The sequence below is a fragment of the Choristoneura fumiferana genome, chromosome 5 (assembly GCF_025370935.1).
Source record: "Choristoneura fumiferana chromosome 5, NRCan_CFum_1, whole genome shotgun sequence".
Lineage (NCBI taxonomy): Eukaryota > Metazoa > Arthropoda > Insecta > Lepidoptera > Tortricidae > Choristoneura > Choristoneura fumiferana.
The window spans coordinates 7,085,352-7,095,026 of NC_133476.1; positions in this window are offsets into that span (position 1 = coordinate 7,085,352).

Sequence of the window (9,675 nt, forward strand, 5' to 3'; positions counted from 1 at the left end):
ATGTAGTTGGATCCTTTAGGCCCTGTCTGCACTGCGAATTTTTAGTCGCGCGGTTTTTTTCTCGCACATCTGTGTAACACGTTGAACCTTATACGAGTTTCCGCACTGGCGGTAAAAAAATCGCAAGGAAATTGTATGTCATCATCATCATCATCCCAGCCTATATACGTCCCACTGCTGGGCACAGACCTCCTCTCAGAACAAGAGGGCTTGGGCCATAGTTCCCACGCGGGCCCAGTGCGGATTGGGAACTTCACACGCACCATTGAATTGCTTCGCAGGTTTGTGCAGGTTTCCTCACGATGTTTTCCTTCACCGCAAAGCTCGTGGTAAATTTCAAATGTAATTCCGCACATGAATATCGAAAGCTCAGAGGTGCGAGCCGGGGTTTGAACCCACGACCCTCTGCTTGAGAGGCGATAGGTCAAACCACTAGGCCACCACAGCTTTTTTAAATTGTATGTCAAATACGGAATTTAATTCGTGCGAATAAATATCGCGCAGTTAAAGTTCGCAGTGCGGGCAGGGCCTAGGTAATCGTTTCACTGAGTTATGAGGTGAAACGGGTTCTAATTAGGTTTCAAACATAAGAACAGTCACTTTTGGTGCTTGTGAGCGTATACCGGTTTTAAGTAGGTAGGTACGTTTTATGTAAGAACAACCAGTTACCCGCGACTCCGTCTGCGTAGAATTTGTTTATTGCTATCCCGCGGGAAATTTGCAATTTTTCGTGATTATAAACAATTCCTATGTCCTTTCCCGAGACTCGAACTATCTGTATAACGAATTTCATCAAAATCGGTTCACCGGTTTAGACGTTACGAGGACTATCTGTTCATCAAAATCGGTTCACCGGTTTAGACGTGACTAGGTGACAAACAAACAAACAGACTTACAAACTTTCGTATTTATAATATTAGGGGATATCACGAAACTAGGCAAAAATACTTTATTCGATTAATTGCCGTAGGTACCTACGGCATCAATAACACTGCCATCAATAACAACTAGACATCGGTCGTGACATATTGTATTCAACTTATATCGTTACGTGTTAGAAAAAAATATTAATTTCACTATGAAGTTGTTTGTATGTTTGTTTATACTCTTCATTGTACCTACAACCAAAAGGAAAGACAAAAAGACATACTGCCATGATTTAAGTATACTCAGTTCATCATTAAGAACGTTGTTTTCTGAACATTTGAGATATTTGCTACTCGTATCTGCATTGCCGCAATGCCGCACATCACTTTTGTAGTGGTCAAATTTTTAGTCAAAATTATCATACAATTGGGATGTCCTAATTTTTGACAACATATTATTGGAGAAATAGGCTTTGTGAAGCGTTTTCAGAAATCAGATTTCAAAAATGTGATAAACTGAATTAAATAAACAAAATTTAAGTAATGACCCTCATTTGACCCCTGCAGTGTCCCGTCACAAAGGCAGTTATAAAGCAGGTCTACACTCTTAAGCAAATTGACAGTTTGAAATGTTGCTGTCCTGCTTATAATAGCAAAGAGTGACAAAGATAGAACTTTAATCACATGATGCGCACCCGGCTTTAAACAGTTGTCATTTATCGTAAAGTCCGAAATGTATACGAGTATTTCCAATGTATTTTTACAAATTAAATTATTAAATTACTACGTTACAAGTAAATACAAAAGAATTTAAATATCAGATTTAAATAAAAATATTTATTTACTACCACACCATTAAACAAACATAGGAATAATCAAAGCTAAAAGAAGAGAAATAAATAAAACTATTTGTCATGGTTCATTTAGGACCCTAAGCCGTGCTTGAATTATTGTCAAATTGTAATGCCACAGATTATGTTATGTACGACCTGATTTTTTTCTAGGCAATGGAACGTGGCTGTCTCACTGTGACGTCATCCAGCGTATTTCATAAAAAATTTATAAAAAATTAAATACTCATCCAAATTCAAAAACAATGAAAACGGTATCTTAAAATATCCTATTCTTTCCAAAAATAATAAAAAACTATAGGTTATTTTTTTTTGGTGCATCCCAATTTGTTTACTTTATCCCAGTATCCCTTCTTTGCATTACGTTTGAGTCATAGAATTTTTTCAATTAATTTAAAAGCAACATATTAGGTTGCCCCTAAACGCCCGGCTAATGGAAATTATTCAAATAAGGGACGGACCTCACTTCTATTAGCAGGGCTTCTACTCAAATATCGGCAAATTGGTTGCGGTGGCCAGGATGTGGACGGACATCCGCTCCGAGTGCCAGCCTCCTCTCATAGTGAGGGGTCGTAGCGGAAAATTGGACTTAATTATGAGTTTAGATTACCTCTCTGGTGTATATATACTCTGGTGTATATGGACCAAGGATAAATCGGTCATTATTCAAAATAGCCGGGCATTATGAAAAATTACCAATATCAGATGACAATTTGATAATAAATGTTCAAATAATTAAATTGCCCGGGCATTATACATAATGTCTATTACCTATTGGGCAGAGTAATAAAAATATAAGGTAAGTAATATAAGATATAAGAAGTTATATCATATAACAGTCATATTATTTATACAAGGTGTTAATTAAATAACTGAAAACCAGAAAGTAGTTTGCTCAGAATCGAGAGTAGAATCGATTACACAATGTTTTAAATTAGGTTGTGTTTGTGTTTTTATATCCCTTTTTTATCGTGCCCAGTCTAAAAGTTACGACTACAACAGGCGCCAATTAAATATTTCAGCGAGGTTGCATATGATTTTGATAATTTAATACTGGCCGATTTACTGTCACTGTATGATTTTCTTCTTAAAACGTCAAAGCGCAACTGACAAATACAAATCATGAATGTAGAGTTAGAAATGAAGTAGAATTACTGACTTAGCACACCAATATCTTTTAAAATAATCAAGACATTCAAAAGTAAATTCAATCAATTCACTTTAAATTAAAAAATATTTTTGGGGTGTCTGAGGTTTTCAGTTATTTCATTAACACCTTGTATATATATTTCTACATGAAACTGACCGTGATTGACCCCTTTGTATAAGCTCGTTTAGTATAACGTTAACTGGATAGAATGAACGAAAGGTATTGTAATGAATTCCTCCTCCGAAATAAAAGTGATATTTTTCCACTTTACAGATTTATTCCAACTCAATCGCACATTGACAAATTCCCTCTGAAAGCTATTAATTTTTAATTAAAGTCTCGAGACGCACTCTCTCGCTACCACCAAAAAACACAACCCCCTCGCCCCACTGACCGCTCCTGTCAGTTCTATCAAGATGATGTTTTAGCTACTGGTAAAACAGTTAAGAAAACTTAAAATGCTAACAGTCGGCTATCCTGATCCCGGAATGTCCTCATTCCTGACATCCAAAAATCATTCGGCCATTTCACAAACAAAGTATGTCCTCATACGTTGTATAGTCAAAACAACACAGTCAGTGAAACGAGTGGCATATAAAGTCTATTTACCTTAATATTTAAAGAATTTTTAATAACAATTATCAAGGAAAATAATAATAATAATTAACAAGTTAAATGCACTTATTTTCACCCACTTCAGTCAAAGTGACCTAACACCTACCAGTTATACTATACATTTAATCACAAGTCCTTATCACAGTGTTGTCTTAGTGTTAAAATAACATTATTTTAGAGACTTTAATCTAATAACAAAAGAAATACAATAATTTTGTTAAGAACTTATGCTGCATCTTAGGGCATGACACAAAAACAAGACAATGACCAAACAGTGACACAAAATGTTAATTATAACAGTCAATAAAAGCTATATGATCTCCATGCCAATATTTTCATGGGATCCCAGCTACAAAACGTTAAAATTTATATTTTTCTATGGAGTACAGATGAAAGTGCAACTTGTACATAGGTATAACAATTATAAAATAACATAAGAGATAAAATAGCCATTGGACGCCTATTAACCGCTTGTTATTATATATTTTTTAATTGAATGTTAAAGAGATCAATGTAATTAAAATTAAAAATGTGTCTGTAGCTTATGCATACAGGATATTTTGACACCATCCATAACAGAAAATATCTTAAACATTTATAGATAAATAACTAGATGTTAAAGAGATCAACATTTTGGTAGAGATCCATTTCTTAAAATAAAATAAAATTAAAACATGCATATTTACTGCTTGCCTACAATATCACAACATAACAGAAAATATGTTTCTGAACCTATTTTGAGTGACTTAGATACATAACTAGACAGATCAATGACTGTCATAAAATTCAATCTTTGAAGTATTTGAATAAACACACATAATATACTTACAATTGAGAGAAAAGATAGCAATACTCAGTCTGACAAAAGAAATAGCTCATTATTATTTAGGTCTATTAAATGGGGCGTGGAGGGATTCCGCGTGCCAACATCGGGCTTCGGCCTTTCCCATTTCACCCCTCATCTAGCATCAGCTGTCGTCCAGATTACTAAAGTTGGGGATTCCGCGTGCCACCATTGGGCTTCGGCCTTTCCCAGCATACATCACGTCGAGTTATTGCCTTTGTACATATTCGGAGACTCAAATAGGTTATAAGGTGGGGATTCCGCGTGCCACCATCGGGCTTCGGCCTTTCCCAGCATGTGCCACATAGTTTATTGTCTTTGTACATACATCTTCACAGACTTTTGTGAGGTGGGGATTCCGCGTGCCACCATCGGGCTTCGGCCTTTCCCAGCACACTTCATCCATATATTGTTATCCTGACTGTAGATTTAGGGGTAGGTAAGGAATAAGGAAGGGGGTTCAGTATTTTCTCGTAATTTTTTATGTTAATCGTCCTAAAATAACTTTGTACTGCCTTCATCATTATTATTAACTATTTGTATTTGGAACTTTCTTTTTATTATATATATAAGATATATATCTTTATATTTGTATTGTTATTTATCCTAACATAATAATTATTCAGTACCACTAGAGTCACTCTCGGTCGGAGTAGAGTGAAATGTGATCCATGGTTTCAGGTGATCTGCGGGGAAGACATTTTTGTACTTCTTCATAGCATGGCCCTCTATATTTGTGACCTCATAACGATCATTATTTAATACCGCGGTTATTTTGAACGGCCCTTTAAATTTTGGTGTCAATTTATTGCTCTTACCCTTTTCTTGGCTATGATTAGGAATCATCACCAAGTCTCCAGCTTGAAAGGATTTAGTTGGAGCCCTCTTTACATCGAACCTTTCCTTCATTTTGTTTTGGTGTGACTTAATTGTTAAATCAACTCTTCGTCTAATACTATCTCTATCTAAGGGGCTGTCAAAGTTATCGTCTTCCTCGTGTGGTGAGGTGTTTGCCTCGTCATCGTTGTTTAACACCATATCTTCGCTAATGCACTTACCTTCTTCGCATTCCATTCGTTTGTCTTCTTCAAAGGAAGGATCCTGGTCTTCGCTAAGGGTCCTTCTTATCGCACCTTCCGAAACATTAGTAGTGCGGTGCCCAAGCACGATCTCAGCAGGTGATTTACCGGTACCTCTGTTCACAGTATTGTTGAGGCTCCACTGCAACTTTGGTAAATTTAAGTCCCAATCAGCTTCGTGCCGGTTATGGTTCAAAGATGCGAGAGAACTGAGTATCGTCCTATTATATCTCTCAATTTGTCCATTAGCTCGCGGTGTTGCCACAGCGTTCAGCACATGCCTTACTCCGATTTCAGTTACAAACCGCTTAAACTCTTTGGAAGTAAAAGATGTTCCTTGATCTGAGATTATTACCTTGGGACTACCGAAAATCGCAAATATATCTTCGAGGGCCTTAATGGTAGTTCGGCTTCGAGTATTTCTGACAGCCTTAATGAATATGAATTTGCTGAAGCCATCAATGACGCCTAGGATATACATTTGTCCTCTCTTACTTTTCACAAATGGCCCGAGGTGATCCATGTGAATAGTATGGAAGATCTCATTTACCTTGGGAATAGGATGTAGGTAACCAGTTTTCTTCCCACTTGGTTTCTTATTGTAAGCGCAATTGAGGCACGCTGTGACATATTTTTTGACAAAGCGTTTCATTTTTGGAAACCAATATTCACTGCTCATTTTCTCAAATGTCTTGTCGAATGCAAAGTGGCCCGTCTCATCATGGCATATTTGACATATGCGCCACCTGGCCCCAGTCGGAACTACCCATCTTAGTCCCTTATTCGTTCTTCTGTAAAGTCGATTATTTTTGAGTGTATAATTCTCGGTTATATCTTTTAGGTCTGAATCCTTAGCTTCCAGAATGCTCTTAATGTGCTTTATTTTTGGGTCTGTCATTTGTACAGTGTGTAGCCAGTCCTCCGTGCGTATATTCATGATCTCTATATTATCTTGGCTGCCGTCGTCTCCCTGTACAGGGTTCCGGCTTAGAGCATCAGCGTGCTTCATATTGTGACCTGGACGATATTCTACGGTAAAGTCGAATTCTTGCAGTTGCAACCACCATCTAGCTATTCTTGGTACAAGATCTCTTTTACACAGCGTGGCCCTGAGAGCATTGCAGTCTGTAATGACTGTGAAATGTATGCCTATCAGGTAGACGCGAAACTTCTTTAATGCAGCTACAACTGCCATGGTTTCAAGTTCGTAGGAGTGGTAGAATTCTTCGTCGCGGGTGGTTTGTCTGCTATGGTATGCTACCGCACGGAGTGGTGACTTCTCTTCCTGTTTTTGCAATAAGATGGCACCCATGCCCAATTTACTAGCATCGCAGTGCACCTCGGTTATGTACTCAGGGTTGTATAAAGCTAGTATTGGACGAGACACAAGTCTAGTTTTAATTTCCTGAAAGGCCTTTTCTTGATCAGTACCCCAACTCCAATTAACATCGGATTGCGTCAATTTAGTGAGTGGCTTTGCAATACTTGCGAAATTGCAAACAAACCGACGGAAAAAGCTTGCAAGTCCTATAAATTGTCGAACCTGATGTATATTAGTCGGAGTCGGAAAGTTCGATACAGCTTGAGTTTTCCTCGCACCTGGTCTTAAGCCGTTTTCCAATATTTCGTAGCCTAGATAGTCCACAGACGACTGCATAAACTGGCATTTTTTTAGGTTTAACGTTAAATGTGCGTTTTTTAAGAGAATTAATATCTCTTCTAACTTTTCCAACGACTCCTCTTCGTTTACTGCTGCTGTCAGAAGATCGTCCAGGTACGGGATAGCCAGTTCGAAACGTCTACTACCTAACGCCTTGTTTATCATATGCTGGAACACAGCAGGAGCGTTGACCAATCCGAACGGCATCCGAGTATATTCATAGTGTCCGTCCGGTGTAATGAATGCGGTTAAGTGGCGTGAGCCTTCAGCTACCGGGATTTGATAATACCCAGATGCTAAGTCGAGGCTCGTGAAGAACTTTTTACCACTCAGTCTGTCCAGCTGGTCGTCAATAACAGGCATTGGATAATTGTCTTTGACTGTCTTTTTGTTAAGAGCCCTATAGTCCACGCAAAGACGGTACTCTCCGTCCTTTTTTTTAACTAGGACTATAGGGCTTGCATACGGAGAATTAGACTCTCGTACGACGTCATTTGTGAGCAGTTCATCTATCATATCCCTAACAACTTTTCTTTCAGAGAAAGGCAGACGATACGGCTTGTAAGAGACCGGGGTATCGTCTGTTAATTTAATGTGCATTTCCGTTATGGGGGTTAGGCCCAGTTCCTTTGAGGAAAGTGCGAAGCAGTCTCGGTATTTATTTAATAAGTTAAGTAGAGTGGTTTTATTAGTCTCAGTCACGTTTTGTCCGACATTTATCATATCCAGTGTTATCACCACTGGCTGTTGTTGTATAGGATCATTGAGGTGTTCATTATCAAGACGGATACGGTTTACTTCCTCAAAGCCCCCATTATGCCCGGAAGTTAAGCCTCGCGATGGCGGCATCTTATGTGCCCTGCTCAACAGTTTACCTTTTTCGAAGATAATATTATTTTTTGACAAGTTGGATACAACTAAATGGCCGTGGCCATTTTCTAATGAATAAATTCCTTGTAATATTAAATATTCACATTTGCCTTTCATGCACATAGACGTATCGACATATACATTGGTGGTAATATTTGAATCTGTATGCACTGCTATAGTTTGTGTATCGGTTACACTCACATTATGAGTGTTAAAGAGCTCCACTTTTTCTAACGAAGTAATGTCGGTATATAAGCGCAATTCCTGACTAGTCTTATACGCGACAACTGAGGGTAACTCCGTGAGAGTTTGGCCAATAAGCACATCAGTTTTTAACAGATTGTTTTCCACCACATATGCCTCAACATCTGCCACAACCTCATCGATCTTTATGCTAATATCCACTCGCCCAATGGGTTCAACATATCCTGATGCAAAGCCCTTGATATTAGGCAAATTAAGTTTGCTGATCGTTAAGTTTAGATCATCAGCTACTTTTTCTTTTATAATAGTGCACTGACTCCCGAAGTCAATGTAAGCATTATAGCCATTTACCCCATTTATTCGAACAGTTTTATAGTATTTATCATCTTTCTCGCTGTTGTTGCCATCACTAAAAATTTTTAGAATTGTTTTTTGAGTTTCTGAGGACTTAGGATTATTTTCACGGGTGAAGACCTGGCCCAACCGACAATGTTCTTGGTCATGTCCAACTTTTTTGCATTTGTTACAAAATTTCACAGGCTTTGGGCATCTTGCAACACTGTGCCCGATTTCAGAACAATTAAAACATTTTAAAAATTTATATCTATTTGAGTCACGCAATCCAGATCCAAGAGCACTGCTGTTTTCAGGCTTACTAGATGATGGTCTTATATTATTATTATTCAGTAACCGTTTTGGCTGATTAATGGTTTTATTTGAAACACTGCGTAGAAATTTTAACAGATCTTGGGGTCGCTGGAAATTGGAACCCTGCGCATTGAGCCTAACATTGTAGTCATATATGCCATGTACAATACAATCAACGGCATCCCTGCCAGTAAGACGACATCGATTAACTAGGGCCATTTTGTCGTGATAGTATTCCTCAAGTGATTCTTCACGTCGACTCTTGCGATCCAACATCTCTGTCAGCTTATCTCCGCAGTTTCGATCATCCGGAAAAGTGCAAATGATGAGTTCTTGCCACTCCTCCCAAGAGAGGTCTACCGTTTGTAAGCCCTCGTACCACCGTTTGGCCAAACCTGACAGCTTTGGCAGAGCATGATAAATAATCTGCTTTTCTTTCCAATTATAGATTGATGCGATTTCATTCACTTTTCTAATCCAATCTTTAGATGTCTGTGCTTTAGAGTTTGGGTCAAATAATGGTATAACATTTTGAGCACCTACCAGAGTACTACTATTGCTCTGATGTTTATCTGCCATTAGATCAATAATCTTTTTGAGTAGTGATGTATCAGAGTCTTTGTGTTGGTGAGGAGATTCTCTTGATTTTCTTTGCATATGCTTGGATTTTCTTGATCTGCTCTGCCCATCAGAGGACAGGGAATAATCGCGCCGATTCCTCCTGGTTGAGAGTTTGCGTGAAAGCTTCCTTTTCCTGTCTCGGTAACGCCTTCTACTCTGTCTGCTACTATCTGTGGTGGTAGACGATGAGCTTGTGGAAAAATTTGAATGATGCCTTCGTGACTCAGTAGGCCTACGCTTCACTGATGATCCTGTCCTCTTCCTTTT